At 36.5% G+C, this 16941-nt stretch overlaps 1 protein-coding gene across 10 annotated transcripts in view; it reads left to right on the forward strand.

Annotated features, from left to right (window-relative positions):
• The window catches only part of DMD (dystrophin), a 2236915-nt gene that overhangs the window by 718350 nt on the left and 1501624 nt on the right, over positions 1-16941 (forward strand). The window lies entirely within an intron of this gene.

Here is a 16941-nt window from a genome sequence, read left to right on the forward strand (position 1 = left end):
GCTATGTCCCATATGCTTACTAAATGGTGGAATAAAGTGCCTAGATAACTATGTACCTGGGTAATTATTGTATTTTCTATTTTTCAGCTTGTGTTGTTTATTTTTTTATAAAAGTCTACTGCTTGAATAATGTTACTTTATGTCACATCCTTGGAAGGAAGTTAGATGTGTTAGATGAGATCTTTTTGCAATTTTTTGAAAATAATGCCTACGCTATTTTTTAAATATTTATTTTAACTTTAATTTCCAAACTATAATCTGGAAGTTGAAAACTAAAACATTTTAACTTATTCAAAGAATCTAATTAGATGATTAATGTGTCTAAGAGCTCATTTTTTATTTTCTATATGGTAAGTTGTTCCTAAAATACTTGAAGTGTTCGTCTGATAATAATATATATATTTTTTTCCCCAATGGCACTGCCCAGAAAAACAAAACCTTGCTCCTTTTATCTAAGGAAACTACACTCTAGACTTGTTTCTGGTTACAGGTTAATTGAGGTTCAGAAAGGTTAAAAAACTTGCTTTCAGTTGCAAACTAAAGACTAGTGCTGAGTCTCCTAATTTCTGTTCCAGTGTTAACATTTGAAATGCCCTACTTCTTTTTATGTATTAGAGTCAAATGACCTTGGTCATAAACTCAAATTTCAGTTTATAAACTACTTTTGGTGAATAATAGAAACCTTATAGACCATCTTCAGATATTCCAAAAAGATAACCATCCATTTAAGATTGTTAAAGCTAATTTGTCATATACATCAAGAATATCAATAAATATGTATTGAAGAATATAAGAATGATAATTCTAGAGCCATGCTGAGTGGCCAGAGAACAGATCAAGCAGTGATACTCATATTGCGGTGCATGACACAGCATCCCTTGGGGGTTTGCTAGAAGTGCAGATTTGGGGGTTGTTCCCCAAACTTGCTGAATCAGAAGCTCTGCTTGTGGGCCCAGGAATCTTTTACAAGCTCTCTAGCTCATTCTTGATAAACCTTGAAGTTTGAGAACCCTTGCCCAAGAGCAGTGGTTCTCATACTTTAGCATGCATCAGTCATTGAGAAGGATTGTCAAATAGCAGATTGCTGGTCCCCAGCAGAGTTTCTGATTCAGTAGGTTTGGGGCCGTGCCTGAGAATTGTAATATCTCACAAGTTCCCGGGTGATGCTTATGCTGCTAGTTCAGGGCCCATGTTAAATCAGTGTACTAGAGCATCATCTTAGTTTCATCCTAATTCTTGCTTCTCTCTTCTCCAAAGTAGCCCCATCTTGTGACACCTCTAATGCTTCATGTTGAAATGATTTTTACATATGCTTGTTTCACCCCTTCAGCTCAGGGCTTCCTGAGGCCAGGGTCCATATCTTACTCCCAACCTTTTACGGGGCCTTCTAATCTGGGGATGCGGTTGCACAGAGTCAGATACGACTGAAGTGACTTAGCAGCAGCAGCAATACATGTTTTGAATTGAAATGTACTATACTGAGAACTGAATGTCTAGTCATAGCAGTTGTATGGAAAAAGTACTCTTCCAGAAGGCAAGGCACAAAAGAACACCAACCAAGAGGAAGGTAGAGCTATCTTCCCAGAACCATACCATGCAGTTTGTTCCCTGAGTGAAGAAAATGGTAGTCACATATGTTCATCTAAAAGAAGCAGCATGGTTGAATGCAAAGAAAAGTTGATTTTAATCAGAAGGTATGAGCTACCACTACTTCCATTCTTCTGAGTCTTTCTTTCACCCTCTCATACTGTACATCAAGTGCTGAAACTGCGCTCAACAAGCTTACCAGAGATCTCCTTAATTGACAGCTCCAAAGGTCGCTCTTCAGTTTATCCGCCTTGACCTCTGTGCTGTGCTTGACAGTGGTGATTAGATACTTCTTGAAGTTTTCTGCTTTCTCAGTTTCTGAGATATTGTTCTCTCCTGTTTCTTTTCTCCTCCTAACACTTCGATTATGTCTTCCCATTCTCATCTTCCTCTCCCTTTCATGTTGATCTCAAAAAGACTTATATTTTGGCATTGTTTTCTTTTCATGGCACTCTGTTGTCCAGGGTAATGGCACTTATCATCTTGCTTTTATCAGCCATCTATACCTGATATTTTCCAAATTAATTTCTCTACTATAACCTCCATTTTGATGCTCATACCTGTAGCATCCACATATTTTTGGGGCATTTGCACCTGGATATCTTACAGAAATCACAAATGAGGTTCTGCAGTTTAGACTGCCCATCTTTAGAGAGTGTCATTCACATCATAGTTATCACAGTTCCTACAAACAGCCTTCTAGACTTGTGCAGTGCACAGCCTGTGCAGCCATTCACAGCGGTTCTGATATTTCCACCTTCCTAAATGCCTTCAGGTATGCCTCTTGAATTCTCTTTAGTTTATCTCTTTCTTTACATCCAGGCTGCCTTTCCCGTAGTTTAGTCTCTGATAGTTTTCTGCATGAAATCTTTAACTGATTTCTCTGCCTCACCCTTATCCGTACTCTTCACAGCATCCTGAGGGATATCTTAGAATGCAGTTTTAATTAGATCATTCCTCTGCCTGTGGTTCTTGAAATACATAGCACAGAAATTCCTTTCTGATCTTTGATTACCTGACTCTCCAGCTTCACTCCCTTCTCCCCTACCCATTTTTTCTTTTTTATATGCCAGTGCTATGCAAAATAGTCTGCAAACCATTGATTACCAGTACACAATGAGATAAAGAGCTGGAACCAGAATATAAATCAATGCACTACTGCCTTTGTCAGGAAAGTTTTGCAATTAAAAAGGAATCAAATGAAATCATGTGCTTCATGACTTAGTTGATTTCTGCTCTGATGACTTTTCTTGTCACAGACTACTAACAGATAGTTCACAGACTGGCCACACACTGCATTTCAAATGGCGCTGCCTTCTGCTCAGCTTTAAAGAACCACCCTCTGATCTCCGAATGCTCAATATTCCCTCAAACTTCTGCTTCTTTGTACTGACTGTTCTCTCTGTTGAAGATCCTTTTGCCTTATGTTCCCTTTTCCAGCTCCCATATTCCTTTTCCCTAACTAACTACCTTCTCTCTCTGGGAACTTAACCTAGACATTTCTCAGCCTTGACAATCTTTCCATTCAAGCACTTGCAGAACTTCATTGTAATCATCTTGTTTTTGCATATGTGTCTCTAGTAAACTCCTTGAGGGCGGGAGCCATTTATTTGCAACTCTAGAACTGTAGCACTTAATATAGAAGTTCGCACATTGTCGTATTGAGTAATATTCATGGGATATCAAATGGGTATTTGTGAGTCTTGTCAGGAAAACAAAAACCACTCTACATGTTTCAGAGAAAGAAAATATAACCCAGGGACTTGGAGAAGGAGGTGATGAAAAGCTGGGAAGCAACATGTGAAACTATCAGAGAATAACTAGGGGAAAGGCAGCTTGGATGTAAAGAAAGGGATAAACTAAAGAGAATTTAAGAATCATACCTGAAGGGATTTAGGGAGGTAGCAGATATTAGGACCACTGTGAATGGCTGCACAGGTTCTGCACTGCACAAGTCATCTCTACTGTGGCTTCAGTTTCCTCTGGATTGTCCCTTCCTTCATAGATCTAAGCTCTTATCTTGCCATCCTGATACTGCTAGTCCCTGTTGGAAGGTCCCAACTTGGGGACTCTGCTACCATCCCCCAGTGGTGTTCCTCCATCCTCCAGTATTCTTTCAGGGCCTCTAATCACAAGCAAGAGACCAAGCAATGACAGAAAATGTCTCTGATACACAGAGGACAAGAAAAACATGAGGGCTGGATCTGAAAGAGCCAATGGGATGGGCCTGTGGCTGCACAGAGATAGATTCTGGCCTTGCATCTTCCACTCATCAAAGATGTGACTAAAGCAAGCCACTTACTCTCACTCAGAATCTGTTTCTTTACCTCTGAAATGCAATCTATATGACTTTCCTTGTTGGCCTCCACACTGTGGAAATTTTATTACATGTGTCTCTGTTGATGATTATTTAGGCAAAAATAAACACACTCTCCCCAGGAGAAAGTTGAGTTCCCAATTATTAATTTAGAACAGATATCTTCCCATTACCACACTTGTGTTATAAGAGAAAATATTTTTTTCTAACATCTTCTAAGAATATTCTTATTCTTATGTCTTCCCTAGTCAGAAACCTGTATCTCTATGAATCAACACTCAGCAAATAAAATATGTGGCTCTCAGGGACTGAATTATTCATGTCTTAAAGCTCTAACCCTAATTTGATGATGTTACTTGGAAATGGGTTATTTGCGGGGATTAGATTTAGCAGAGGTTTTGAGGGTGGGGCCTTAATGATGAGATTAGTGCCATTCTAAGAAGAGGCATCAAAGAGCTTCTTCTCTCTTGTCTTTACTATGTGAGGGTACAGTGATAAGGCAATGATGTATAGGCCAGGAAGAGAGATCTCACCAAATACTGAACATGCTGACACCTTGATCTTGAATTTCTGGCTTCCAGAATTATGAGAAAATAAATTTGTGTTATTTAAGCCATTCATCTATAGCACTTAGTTATGTCATCCTGAGCTGGCTTTGAGTTTTAACTAAAGTTCATAGAGATGCTCACTAAAAGAAGTAGATGGGCTTCCCTGGTGGCTCAGATGGTAAAGAATCCGCCTCCAATGCAGGAGACTCGTGTCCAATCCCTGGGTCAGAAAGATCTTCTGGAGAAAAGAATGGCAACCCACTCCAGTATTCTTGCCTGGAGAATCCCTTGGACAGAGGAGCCTGGTGGGCTACAGTCCATAGGGTCTCAAAGAGTCAGACATGACTGAGTGACTAACACACACATAGAGATGCTCACTAAAAGAGGTAGATGAACTGAAACAACTAACACACACATAGAGATGCTCACTAAAAGAGGTAGATGAATTGAAACAACTCATGATGCTAAGGAAGTGACAGTGGGGCAGTGAGTACATCAAAACCTTAACTGGAAGTTATTTAAACTTTAAAGACCCACAAGATAAAAGTATGTTGAAGTTCTTTAAACTCAGCAAGCTTTCACACTGAGAGTATTTAAAGTTTAACTTGCCTCCCACAAGGCCCAAGGTACCAGTCAATATATGGAGAGGTTCTTTGAACACTCATGTGCCAATTCAGGAGAATCCAGATATGCAAATTCAATTCCTGGGTTGGGAGGATCCCCTGGAGGAGGAAATGGCAAACCCACTCTAGTATTCTTGCCTGACAAATTCCATGGACAGAGGAGCCTGGCGGGCTACAGTTCATAGGGTCTCAAACAGTCAGATGCGACTGAGCGACCAAGCACAGCACAACACAGCACAGCACACAGTAGTCAGCATGAGTCCATAGTGTTTCAAGAATCTATAGTGACAGCACCATTAGTTTTCTTGCTAATTTTCATAATCATTCAACAGTATCTAATGGATCGCTATGATGTGCAAAGCAGTCTAGTTGCTGTGACCAAAAACCATATTTAGTCCTTTCCTCAGGAAGCTAGCATTCTCGTGGTATAAACTGTGCCATGAAGAAGTACCAATAAAATGCTAGAAAAGCCATAAGTCATAAAGAACAAAGGATCACTTCCAGCCCTGTATGACAGTTAAGCATAGAAAGCTCATGGAGACATTAGCATCTGAGTATACAGTTAAAGGAAAGGGGCATATTGGACTGAAGATGAGGGAAAAAGGCAATGCAGATTCAGGCTGTCCTACAAGTCTTTATATAAATGGCACTGATAAAGGGTTTTGGGTGTTTCTGTTTGCTTGGAGCAGAAATATGTGGTATGAAAGAGAGAATTAAGGGATGAGGTTAAAAGGTAGGTTGAGTTCATTGTGGGGAAAAATATATATACTCAGTGCCAGGCTAAGGAACTTTAATCTGGTCATAGAGAGCCGATGCATATTTTTGAAAGAGAGCAAAGCAATATGGCTACTGTAAACCACACTTTTTTGGCCCTCCCTCTGTGTTGGGAAAGATAGATCATGTTAACTTTATAGAGCAGGAAGGTGCTCAGCAAATTGTTCTTTAAAGAACCAGATAATCCCTATTTTAGGCTGGTGCACCATATTATTTCTTTTGCAAGAGCTCCATTCTGCTGCAGTTGGTAGAAAGCAATTCTAAACAATATATAAATGGTGAACGTGACTGTGTTCCAATAAAACTTAATTCACAAAAATGAGCGGCAAGCCAGATTTGTCCCCTGAACCATTGTTTGCCTACTCCTGCCAAAAAGGGTGAAATAGATTAGATTATTTTGCTGTTGATGATTTTTATGTATTTTTATGTATTTGCCATTTACTCTTTGTTGTAGCTTTCTTTGCAGTTTTCATTCTGGTGGTTACAAGAATGAGTTTTACTTTATCAGTCCTTAACAGAACACTAAGATGGATAGACCCACTCTCAAATGAGAAAGTAAGAGGTGGCCCAGGGGCTGGCTTAAACCCAGCAGGAAAGACTCATGGAAGGCAGTAATCACAGCAGCTAACATGTATGGTGTCTAACATATATCAAGTACTCATCTAAATATTTTTCACATATTAACACATTTAACCATTAAAAGAGCATTATAACATAGTTGTTTTTTTTTTTTTTTAATTGCTGATCCTCTTTGCTGATGGGAAGAATGAGGCACATACAAGTAAAGTGACTTGTTCAAGGTCACAAGCTTTGCAGAAAGCAATTCAGTCAGGATTTGAAACCAGACATCTAGAACAGGATGCTGCATTCTATTTTTAATTTTTTTTTACTGAGATATAGTTTATTTGCAGTGGTGTACTAGTTTCAAACATATGGCACAGTGATTCAGTTACACATATATATGTGTGTGTGTGTATTATTATTATTTTTTGCATTGTCTTCCATTATATGTTCTTACAGGATATCAAGTATAGTTCCCTGTTCTATATAGTAGGTCCTTATTGATTATCTATTTATATATGAAAGTGAAAGTGAAATCGCTCAGTCGTGTCCGACTCTTTACGACCCCATGGACTGTAGCCTATCAGTCTCCTCAGTCTATGGAATTTTCCGGACAAGAATACTGGAATGGGTTGCCATTTCCTTCTCCAGGGGATCTTCCTGACCCAGGGATCGAACCCAGGTCTCCCGCATTGCAGGCAGATGCTTTACCATTTGAGCCACCAGGGAAGCCCATTTTATATATAGTAGTGTATATATTTTAATCCCAAACTCCTAATTTAATCCCTCCCCTTTGGTAACCATACATTTGTTTTCTATGTCTGTGAGTTTATTTCTGTTTTATACATAAATTCATTTGTATCATTTGTTCAGATTCTACATATAAGTGACATTTCATATGATATTTGTGTTTCTCTGTCTGGCTTACTTCTCTTAGTATGATAATCTCTAGGTCTATCCATGTTGCTACAAATGGCATTATTTCATTCTTTTTATGGCTGACTAATATTCCATTATATTTATATACCACATCATGTTTATCCATTCACCTGCTGATGGGCATTTAGGTTGCGTCCATGTCTTGGCTATTGTAAACAGTGCTGCTATGAACATTGGAGTACACACATCTTTTCGAATCATGTTTTTCTCTGGATATATGCCCAGAAGTGAGATTTGTGGATCATATAGTAGTTCTATTTTTCATTTTTTAAGGAACCTCCATACTGTTTTCCATAGTGTCTGTACCAATTTACATTCCCACAAACAATGGGAATTGTTTTTCCATTGCTGGGAAAAAGGAGGGCTCCTTTTTCTCCACATCCTCTCCACAGGATGCTGCATTCTTGAGCTCTAATGAGAGAAGTAAAAGATAATTTCATCAAATTATTTAGCTGAAGATAAAATCTTGGCTGAGACTGTTTACTCATTTATTGAAGCCTGTCTGTGGAGATGATGCAGTTACTCTAGATTATGGCTATTCTACCGTCTAAGTCTCATAGACTTTAGGGGAACACTGCAGCACTTGGCTATCTCTTTAAATATAGAGATCTTTATCAGTGAAAAAAGATTTTTCTTTCAAAATTAAGTGTCTTTTCACCATCAGGGCTTAGATGGGAGTCCCATGTAATTGAACTGCTTTTCCAAGTGCAGGATTTCCAGTGCTAACCATCGAGTTAACCCTGTTGTTGGTTGTAACCTTTGTCATCTCTGCTTAAGCAGTTCTAACATCAGAAAACACATCAGCAGATTGGAAATGTGGGAATTTTAGGAAATTAAGGAAGACTGTGAAGTAAAAATAAACTGGGAAAAGTAACTAATTCATAATGCCATGAGGGTATGAGTTATACAACTAAATATCATAGTTTAGGTTAATGACAATGTTCAAAATTAATATCATAGCATTAAAGACTTCAGCCAAATTCTGGCATATTCAAAAATATTTAGCCTAGTAGTAACTACCAGACTGTATTGTATAGCAACAAACAAGAAGTTCAAGTTGACTTTTCCTTAATATTTTAAAAGATAGTTCCCCTTTTATTTGGAACAAAGGAATATAAGTATAGTGTAGTGGAAATTGCTGGATTTGGATATATCTGGTTTTGAATCTTAACTCCATATTTCACTGTGTTGAAAGAAAAAGGGGGTTTCTGAAGCTCTCTATTCTTGATATAGCTATGAAAATGAAGATTATAATAAATAGCCTACATAATTACCATGGGAAACAATTTTTTTTCTTTCTGAAAGCATACGACATGAACAAGATGCTTAAAATGCTATTTTTTTTCCTTGGAATTTGATTGAATGTTAAATTAACATTTTAAAAACTTAATGTTGATGGTACAGGAATGTAATTATAGGCAGATTTATAGACCACAAGTGTCTACATGTTTATTAACATTCAAAAAAGTAGGTAAAATTAATGAACTAGGGAAAAAAAAAAAAACTCCTGAGTTATAAAGTCTAGAAAATGCTACTATATTCTTTGGATTAAGCATTTCTCCCCAGTTTGAAGACATTTTCTCAAGGAAATCTCTGTGTTACAACTTCAAAATACTTTTGTGTGTGTGTTAAAATAGCTGAAGGCATTTTAATTTTGCATCTGTGGGTGCCTTCTTCACATGTTCTTTTTATACCATTTTATCTGTATCTTTGGACATTTTACGTTTCTCTGTAAGAGAACTCCCATGAAAAATCCATTTGTCACCATGTTATCATTATGTAGATAAGAAAATAAAAGAGAAGCCAAATTGAGGTCCAGACAAGCTGTGGAAGGGAATGTGCACCCTCTAGTGCTCACAATTATTTCTCACAAGGGCATATACTGCTTTGTTTCATCATTTAAATAAACATTAAATTTGATTTTAAAGTAAACAGCTCAGAGTTTTTAACTTGAGCATATTACATTGTATGATCAAAGATGTATCTTTATGACAAGATTTCATCTCTCACTTAAAAGAATATTTGTATTAACCTGTGTTAAGGTGATTTTCTTGCACAGAACTGTATTTCAAAGGGACTTTCAATTTACTGAAAATGAAAAATAGGCTCCAGGCATCTGTGGCTTAGCAACATTTTATTTCCAGTCCTCTGGGCCAAGCATCTTTTTGTCCATGTGCTTTCATAGTCTCTGGCTTTATACCTAATTCCTCTAACCTAGCTGGTTCTGCCATACTAGAATTTGGGGAATTCCCTTAGTTTTTCAAGTGTGTTTCTCTGAAAGTTATATTAACAAAAGATGTAAAAGTGACTTCTTTTCAACCATATCACATTTCGGAAGTAAATATTAGCAATATATTTGTGTATTATTGAGATTTATTACCAAATTAAGCTAAGAAGATTGTGTCCAAGTCATTTTAATCTAGCACATATTAAAATATTTTAGTTGTTTTACATTTTGCAGAGAAGTAATATTTTATAGGAGTTTTATACCATTCAGCACAATTAACTATCCTAGAGGTTCGGCTATTAATTTCAGTGTCAGATAATGCATGGAGAGTTTTCTGGCATTTGTAGCTTAAAAATATTAAATCACAAGGTTTGTATTCGAGGCCATATATTTTAAAAATGGTATTTTATACACATTAAATATGTAATTTGATTTGCCATAACTGATGATGGAGAAAACACACAGATTTTATGTTTTGGACGAGGATCCAGATTTTTGAAGTACACGTTAAACAGGCATATTTTAGGACAAGGTAAACTACACAGAAATTGATTTTTTAGTATCTTTTAAAGATGCATTTCAGCGCAATCTGGAATCATTAAATTTTACTGTACCGAAACATATTATTTTATGAGTAATGCGCTTAAACTTACACATCTAAAACTAGAAATATATTTAAGCTTGTAAATAAGATCATGCAAACATAAGTAAAACAGATTATTTGATAGGACTGTTAATATGGCAAGTTTATAATAACTAAGAACGGTGTTCTCTTCCGTTCGTCATATTTTGTTTCAGGTGCTGTATAAACTGTTGAAAAGAGCTTATGGGTTTTTATTTTAAGTGAGAATCATAACATCCTTAGACGTTTTATAACTTGATTCCTAGATGAGCAGACTAATGTATTTGGAATATCAAACCTGCAGTGTAAGCAAAGCTGACCCCAGCTTTGTATCTCAGGTCAAATCGCTCCAATTAGTGAGATAAATAAACACACATTTAAGAGTAATTTTTTAAAAGTCTTTGATAGTTTCTATTTTAAGACCAGTTTGATGGAAGTTTTGTAATTTGTGAAATTTAAAGGAAGAAGTAAAGGAAAATCAGAGAAGTTAAGGTATTTTCCCAAGGAAGCAGCATAAAGGTAAATAAGATGAGTGAGTAAAACCTGTGACACCTGACTTTCAGTTTAGTGATTTTTCTATGGCACTATATTTACTTTATATTTGAAGCACACACAGACATATATATATATATATGTGAAAATACTCATATATATTCACATACATTAGAAAAAATGTAAAGCAATCATGTGGCCCTCTTCAGCCCCCTCCACCAAGGAAAAGAAGCCCACATTATACAAACACATGCACATATCTGCGTGTGTATATACAAACTATCTTGATTTAGGGGCATAAACTGACTTGTTTTCTCCTGATTAAATAGGATTTCCCCCTTTAATAATATTACATAACTCTAAAAGTGCAATAATCACCATATACTCAGCACATTTTAAAATCCTAGAAATACTTTATATTTTAGCCATAACAATGTTTATATTGATTTTTTAAAATACTTTTTAACATGTTTCATTCAATATTTGACAAGATCTCTCTGGCTCAATCTTAATTTGTATGCTATTTATTCAGTTTTTAAAAGCAAGCAACATGTGGACACATACGGGAGGGAGGGACGAGTTTTCCCAGAAAGAAGGTTGAAGGGGAGACAGAAGGGGCAGGTTGATCAAGAAAACCTTCCCAGAAGTTGTATATCTTGGACCAAGTCTTGAAAGATGAGTAGGCGTTCATCAGATGGTCAGGCATTTAAAAAATAGCCATATACCAATATGGAACTGTGGTGCTGGAGAAGACTTTTGAGAGTTCCTTGGACTGCAAGAAGATCAAACCAGTCAATCTTAAAGGAAATCAGTCCTGAATATTTATTGGAAAGACTGATTCTGAAGCTGAAGCTCCAATACTTTGACCATCTGATGGGAAGAGCCAACTCATTGGAAAAGACCCTGATGCTGGGAAAGATTGAAGACAGGAGGAGAAGGGGACGACAGAGGATAAGATGGTTGGATGGCATCACCAACTCAACGGACATGAGTTTGAGCAAGCTCTGGGAGTTGGTGATGGACAGGGAAGCCTGGCATGCTGCAGTCCATGGGGTCGCAAAGAGTCAGACACGACTGAGCGACTGAACTGAATATGAAAGTAAAATGTGTTCTTATATTCTAGAAATCTGGAAGAGAAAGATGATTATTAAAAAATAAATAAGCAAAATTTAAAAGTCTTGCCTCACCTCCAGGCTGATTTATTCCACATTGTTGTATCAGTAAGCAAGAGTCATAATTTTATTTCCATGATCATGAAAACTTGTGTTCTAGCTAATTAACATGTACATTAAATTTTTGATTTATTAAGTCACCTGATCTAGGCCTACAGCATCAGGATCCTCCAAGAGTTAATATATTTCACAAATGTTAATACTTTCAGGCTGCTAAAGGTGAGGCTTGTACATTTTTATGAAATGCAAAGATGTTTAAAGATGTAAAAGGGCTATTCATAACCTAGCTCACTAATCAAATTAGTTTAAGTCTGGGAACTTGAAGGAGTTCTCCTTTCACAGTTTACACATTTGGGAATGATGAGTTCCAAGTGGTATATTGAAAGCGACTGAATTAAAGTTTATGTAAATGTGTCATCTTAGTTAAATACTTTATATGGCAGTCACTATATTAATGGAACATAGTCAGCACCTGTTAAGAGGCTCTTCTGACATAATTAGCAGTGTTATCATGGAGCACAATTTACATATAGTGATATACTGTTGACAATTCAAAGTTGCTAACTTTTTAGATTTTTTTTTATCCACACTGCAGGATCTTAGTTCCCTGACTAGGGATCAGACCCAAGCCCCCTGCATCAGGAGCATGCGGTCTTAACCACCAGAGCATCAGGGAAGTCCCCAAAATTGATAATCATGAATAAAAACAAAGATGAGATTTTAGGACATATTGGAAAAATATAGCACAAAATATTCATCAACACTTAGAGGAAGAAAATCATTTTGTAAATAGAAGTCGTAATTTTCTTAAAGAGAATTTTAAGTTGGATAAAGTTAGACTGGATTTAAGGGATAGAGTCTGTAATAACATAGAAATACATTAAGTAAAAGTGAAGTATGTTATGAGAGTAAGATGAGTGAGTCATAAGGAATTTTCTCGATGGGCTGATTCCAACGGTGTCGAGGTCCACTATAAGCAGCTTAGTCTGTGTCAGTTCATTATCAATATTTTGTGAGAGTTTTAAAAGAGAAAAAAAAAAGAATTAGTAGAAATGAGTGATTTTATGAAGGAAGAAAAATACAGGCACAGAATCCAAAATTTCATATGTATTGAAAATCACTCTTCATTGTTATTCTTGAGGATTTTAAAAAGGTACCTGAGTTACATCTGTATGATATCTTCAGTTGGTGATTAAATAGCCAGCCTCAGGTAGTACAAAGCATGATAGAAAATACCAATGGTAAAATGCTGGGGAGAATAGATAGCATCCATTTTAGAAACATGTATGCATTTAACTCAGGGGAGTCTGTTAATTTGCCATACATCTCAGCAAGGATATGTGAAAAATATTCAACGCCAGTGAAAATGTGAAAACTAGGGGGCAAAGCATAGAAAGTGATGAAGCAATAGCTGCCAAATTGATAAGGAATAAATAAATGTGCAATTGTTACTTGGATGCCAGGTTCTGAGTAGGAGCCAAGAAGCAGACCTTGTTCATTTTGCTAAAAGCAGTGGAAATGTCACTGAGACTAAGCATTGAATGTGGGCCATTGGCAATCAGTAAGAGTGCACAGGAAGCCTTTTGAAAACTCTGCCACTGCTTCCCCTTCCATCCTCATTGATGGCATACAGAGATGTGGATGCCTACTGGCAAAATATTAGAGGGAAAACACGAACTAGCATCTGACATTTAAGTCCCAGAACTGTAAAGGGATGATATTAAATGCTCGATGTTGGAGTATAGGTTGACTGTTTATTACATTGAGATAGAAAAAGTTTTAGTAAGGAAATCATAGTTGAAGAAACAAGCTCAAGTGGAAGCAACAGAAAAAAATAATATAAACAGAATATTAGATGAGTGATAGCTCAGAGCTTAAAACATATAAGAATTTGGTTTAGGTTCCACCTGTTGCCCAGAATGAAGATGTCACAGTGATCAAAGAAAAGAGAAAAAAGAAAGTCTAATAGATGAGAATAGTACAGACTCATAGATACTTTATTCCACTCCTTTTCAGAAAGAAAGTGCAACATATTGATACTTATGCCTATGAACAGATATTTTTTTCCCCTAGGTAAAGCATTCAACTCACCAATTCCCTAGAAAAAAATTGAAGTCCCTTCAAATTAAATCTGTAAATCAAGAGACTATAATCACTCTCTAAAAGATCCTTATGTCAAGGGCAAGTTCAAGTATCTTTTGCAATCTAGTTTCAAATCTATAAAACCAGCCAAACAAAAACATGGAATGAGGAAAGACCTCTCTATGAAATTTCTCATCCTGTTGCCTGAATTGATCTGAGTTATTAGAACTACATGCCAACTGGTGCCCTGGCCTCCCTTAAATTCTACATAGTCTGAGCAACAAGCAGACGGTTACCATGGTGTTGACTCCACAAAGGCTTCCTTGTGTAGAGATAACCAATTTACTGGGCAAAGCCTCTAGCGTAGACACTGATTTAATCTTAATTCAGTGAAAAGGTGTTTCTTGATTATCCTAAACAAAAGTCACAGTATGAGCTGAACCCCCATCTGATGTCTAAAGCATTTGTTGTCAAATGGATGCTTCACTACATCAAACTCCTTAATAATGTGGACTACTGCATTTTCAACTCTATTATCTGTGGAATTTAATTCTATGTCTGGCATATAGTAAGCACTTAGTATATATTTTGTGGCAGAAGCGAAGGGGCAATTGTGTTTTCAAAGGAAACATACACAATTTCCTGTTTTTCAGAAAGACAGATGTCTAAAAGTATAGGATTTTGGGGAAAATTATTTACTTTCAAACTGAGTAAATATCCTCTGCCTTTTTCCTTTGCAGTTGATTGGAGATGGTGGTAAGGGATAATTATAACACATGTGCAAACAAGACCACTGTAAAGGCCTAGTAAAAACTTTTTCCAGTATAGGCCTTAGTAAATCTCACCCAGCTGTGATGCCAGCTTAGCATCTTGAGTCAAGTTTTAGTTTCATGATTTGTAGGCAGATGTGAGCCACCTTTACTAGACATACTCTGAATCAGAAGGGTGTGAGACCAGAGAAACCAAGAATAAAGGGAGAAGTTGACACTGAATGGTGGATATTCACATCTCACCTTTATGAGTTAGCATATTTGATGTGTAATTTAATCAGACTAGTGTAAAGGAGAAGGGACAAATTTCACCAAGGTGGGCAAAGTGGATTATTATCAAGAAGTCAAGTTTCTAAAATATTTATAGAAAGTTTCCAGTGGAAAGGTGGATAAAAGTCAATGAAGGATTTCACTTCATTGGAGGAAGGACAGACTGAAGGATGGCTCCTTGGTTCCCTACGAAACTTGAAGTGAGTTTTATTTCTAGAAGTACTTGAATAAAGAACAAACTAAAGTACAGGGTTAAGAGATCTGAAATTTGTCTCTTTATCCTAAAAAAAAAAAGGAAAATCTTTGCATGGTTAAATGAATGAAAGTTACATAATTAGGTATGTTTTAGAAATGATACTTTGACGTGGTGCATGGAACAGATGGGAGAATTTCAGAAAGATTGCCTAGAACCAGTAGTTTTTGTCACATTTAACTGTAAGATCAACGAGGATGCCAACTGAGGAGATCCTGAGAAGCAGACAAATTCAGAAGAAATAGAATATTTGATGGATTAGACTTTGATAAATATGGGAGGGAAGGGAGAAGAGGATATCAAAGGTGATAGATGGTGATGCCATTCACAGGTCTGAGGGACACTGAGAAGGTACCAGTTTGGGAGAGAAATTCAAACATTAAGTCTTGACATTATATATTGAAAGAGTTCTCACGGCATGCAAGTGGAGTCATCGAGTTAGAGGATGATTATGTAGCTATGGAGCTCAGAAGAAATGCTTGAAGTAGAGATAGCTGTATCAGAGTCATAGATATATGTCATTGCTGTTTAGTTGCTCAGTCATGTCCAACTCTTTTGCGACCCCATGGACCGGTAGCCTGCCAGGCTCCTCTGAACTGACAGGAAACTGGACAACTCTTGCAAAACATTTGCCCTTTAGAAGATAAGAGAATGGCAAGAGAGGAATTTGGAGGTCAAGAGAGTATTGATTTTTAATAAAGGAATCAAATAAAATATGTTTAAATTTCCATATGAAGAATTAACTTGAGAGAGAGGGATTGAATTTACAGTGGATAGATTAAAAAAAAACAAAAAACAAAAAAGTAATACACTCAGATACCTGAGAATACATAAGAGAATGAAGTTCCAAATGCTGGTAAAGAGGTTGGCTTTTAACTCATTATTGACTGGGAGATTTTTGCAGAAAGTAATGCCTGTGGCTGGTGATTTTTATTTTGGCTGGCCAAAAACTAATTCTGTTATTTCACTAATACTTTGTGGGTTGTTACATTCAGTAGTTACATCTGACACATCTGTAAAGTCTTCTGATTTTTGTGAAATGTTGTCTTCAATATACATTTCTCTAGAAGGAAAAGAGCATTCTCCAGCACTGTGAGTTTCATTTTCACTTTCTGTATCAGAATCAATCACTAGCATTTTTTTTTTGTTGTTGTTCTAATATTCACATTGTCTGAATCAGAACTGTATTCTGAAGAACTGTCATCTTCTGAGACACTAGTATATATGTCACTTGGAGAATCAGCAAATATCTGCATAAAATTCGCTGAAAAATTATTTTTCACCTAAAATTTTGTAATGCATCATTTTTGAAAATTTTACATTTATAATATACACAAGTTGGAGCAAAAACCTAACAGAGCAAAATGTGAATAATAACAACAATCATAAGTTGTATAATGAACCCTTGATCAATTTTAAGCTCTAAGAACTTCACAAGGTGATATTAATTGTATCACTCTCTAAAAATGTATTGACACGTCTCTAGTCAATAACATTTTGGTAACAAAGGCGTATTAATATATCTTCCATCAATAATGTTTAACTAGAAGAAGAGAAACTCGCTCATTGGAAGGGAATGAGAAGGGCACAGGCAGGTAAGATTGACTATTTGGACATAGGAAGTAGAAGTGGAAGAAATTCTAATCTGATAATTGTGCTTTTCTCCATCAAGTAGGAATCAATGTCATCTGTTGATAGATGGAG

The sequence above is a fragment of the Bos taurus genome, chromosome X (genome assembly GCF_002263795.3).
Source record: "Bos taurus isolate L1 Dominette 01449 registration number 42190680 breed Hereford chromosome X, ARS-UCD2.0, whole genome shotgun sequence".
Taxonomy (NCBI): domain Eukaryota; kingdom Metazoa; phylum Chordata; class Mammalia; order Artiodactyla; family Bovidae; genus Bos; species Bos taurus.